The 2,984-nt window shown below is 39.4% G+C and overlaps 1 long non-coding RNA gene across 1 annotated transcript; it reads left to right on the top strand.

Annotated features, from left to right (window-relative positions):
* Positions 1-475: 475 nt before the first annotated feature.
* On the top strand, positions 476-2,984 carry LOC108522459 (uncharacterized). The gene is made up of 2 exons (XR_001883480.1): positions 476-540; positions 2,857-2,984. It is a non-coding gene; the product is annotated as an uncharacterized LOC108522459 (long non-coding RNA).

The following is a 2,984-nucleotide window of genomic DNA, read 5'->3' as shown; positions in this document are numbered from 1 at the left end:
TATATATATATATTTTGAGATAGTGTCTCACTCTGTCACCCAGGCTAGAGTGCAGTGAAACGATCTCGACTCACTGCAACCTCCACCTCCCAGGTTCAAGTGATTCTCATGCCTCGCCCTCCTGAGTAGCTGGGACTACAGGCAACCACCACCGCACCTGGCTAATTTTTGTATTTTTAGTAGAGACAGGGTTTCATCAAGTTGGCCAGGCTTGTCTCAAACTCCTGACCTCAAGTAAGCCACCTGCCTTGGCCTCTCAAAGTACTGGGATTGCAGGAAGAGCCACTGTCCCTGGCCGATGTTTCAAATATTAAGTAATAATTGGGCACTGGGTTTCTGAATGGTTCATAATGAGGGTAATTTTGCATGTATTTTTAAAAATTTGAGAAAATCATTTCCACTTGGGTATTTCCTTTTTGGCCTATATGATGTTTTTTGATCTTTTGTTTATTTTTAAAATTTAACCTTTTTTTTCCAGCCATCAAACACAGACCACCTGTTGGGACCATCCTAAAATGACCGAACTCTTTCAATCCCTTGGTAAGTGTTATTAATAGTAATTAATTAACCTAAACAACTGAGAACTGTGTATTCTTTTTCATTTTTCTTTCTTTCTTTTTTTTTTTTTGAGACAGAGTCTCACTCTGTTGCCCAGGCTGGAGTGCAGTGGTGTGATCTCGGCTCACTGCAACCTCTGCCTCCCGGATTCAAGCAATTCTCCTTTCTCAGCCTCCTGAGTAGCTGGGACCAGAGGCGCCTGCTGCCACTCCTGGCTAATTTTTTGTATTTTAATAGAGACACGGTTTTACCATGTTGCCCAGGCTGGTCTCAAACTCCTGAGTTCAGGCAGTCCACCCGCCTCGGCCTCCCAAAGTGCTGGGATTACAGGCCTGAACCACTGTGCCTGGCCGAGAACTGTATATTCTTAAATAGGAGCTAATCACCAGCTTTTCTTACATGGCATGTTAATGTTAAAAGAATCATGTCATTGACATTTAAAAGCAGTTAAACTTCTAAGGGCAATGTAATAAACAGATATTGCCTTTCTTAGGAGAATTGTGTGGTTTGAAATCATGTGAGCCAAAAGGACTTGATTTACAGGGGAGAATGTAATTGTAGGTTTTACCTCCTTCGTATTGAGTCATCTTAACCTTCAGCTTTGCACGCAAAAATATATATATAAATATACAGTTACAATATAGCCAACTTCAATTCACTGCCTTAAATTTGCTTTTGGCTCACTTTTTATTTAGTACATGTCATCAACTTAGCTCACCTGGTTTAAATTTGTCTAAATTGTTAAAAGCTAAATTCATTTTATACAAAATGCAAGAAAACACAGATGAGAATTCTGATTTTGTTTTAATTTCTAGGGCAATGTGTCTTTCAACTTATTGAATGTGTCTACTTCCTCTGTTTGGTTCAGTGTTTTTTTTTAAAGTTTTCTCTTTGGGTAGCTAAGGAGATGCTGGAGAGAAGAGCAGCACCCGAAGCCTCCCTCTCCTGTTTCAATAAAAGGGATGCCCCCTTTTTAATCTCTTCAAATGTTGGGCTTCTGTGTGAGTTTTTATTTTGGTGGGTGAAGGGGCCTGCAAAAGTTGGACAAACAAAAGACATATTACTGGTTTGCTTAGCTTGTAAAACAAGGGGCAAATTTTGATGATATCTGAGTTTTCTTTTAACTCTACTGATCTCTGATACTCTGTCTTTAGGGGACGAAGAAAGAAATTGCAATATCTGTTGTTTCCAAAGAGTTGAGTATTGATTATAGGATCATTTTAATGAGATCTGCAAAAGGACAGAAAAACCAAATCGATCAGGATGGGAGGAACATATAATTAAGATGAGTTTCATGGATAGTGAGCTGGACAATGTGGCTGGAAGAAAATGAAGTGTCCTTGGGGGAGATGCCCCTGGAGGAAAATCTCCTTTATTGGGAAAAAAAGGAAGGGCCCTCTGCCTACTGTGCAGTGCATTTAATAAGCTGTGCTTTCTCTTCATTAACTTCCTCTTTTTCCTACCAACGGACGGAAAAGGGTGGTACCTCTTCTCACCCATCATAAGGGTCATAGTGACACTCCTATGACAAAAGACAGGTCAACCAGAAAAGCACAAGAAATTTACTTAATCAAAGTTTTACCTGACATGAGAGCCTTCAGAAGACTCAAAAACAACAGGGAAAAGTATCTATTTTTACACTTAGATTGAGTGAGAAATGGATGACTGCATGGAATTGTGATTGGATGAAAGGGTATAATTTAATGATAATAGACTGAGAAGGGAATTCCAGTAAGGCCTATCTGTTCAGATTCTTCTTGGCTTCTCCCTGCCGCATATTCCTCTAGGGACAGGATATCTGTCGCAGGAGAATCTTCAGGAGAGAAGGGTGAAGGTCACAGTGAACTTGCTAGATTTTATGGCTTGCTTTGGGCAAGAGGAGTTCTAGTTTTTATGACCCACCTTGGGGAAGAGGAGTTCTGATTTCTGTTTATCACTTTGGAAGAAGAAAGAGGGGCAGGAGACAAGAGATCCAAGGTCAGAGAGACCTTACTTCTGAGGCCTTTCAGTCTCCTTCATTTCAAAGTACTCAACCCACCATGTTCTGAGCCCTGACACCTGTTTGAAAATACTTTCTTAGAATTTTCTGTGTAGCACTGCTTTGAGATGTATCCCAACATGGTGCTAATGATCATTTAATTTTTTTCTTGGATACTTGTTGGGGAATTTGGGAGAAGACTTTTTATTTCAGGCAGACATAATATTTTTTCATCATCCAAAGTAACCAAATACATTCTTGGCATTCAATATATATTCAATAATAAGCCTATCTTCGAATTGTTCCTTTTTCTATTTCAGCTGACCTGAATAACATACGTTTTTCTGCCTACCGTACAGCAATCAAAATCCGAAGACTACAAAAAGCACTATGTTGTGAGTTATTCTACCAAAGTTAATCAATCTGTTACTTGAATTGCCTTAAAAAA

Source organism: Rhinopithecus bieti, unplaced genomic scaffold (genome assembly GCF_001698545.2).
Source record: "Rhinopithecus bieti isolate Rb0 unplaced genomic scaffold, ASM169854v2 scaffold_66655, whole genome shotgun sequence".
NCBI lineage: Eukaryota > Metazoa > Chordata > Mammalia > Primates > Cercopithecidae > Rhinopithecus > Rhinopithecus bieti.
This window is presented reverse-complemented; position numbering and strand designations above follow the sequence as displayed.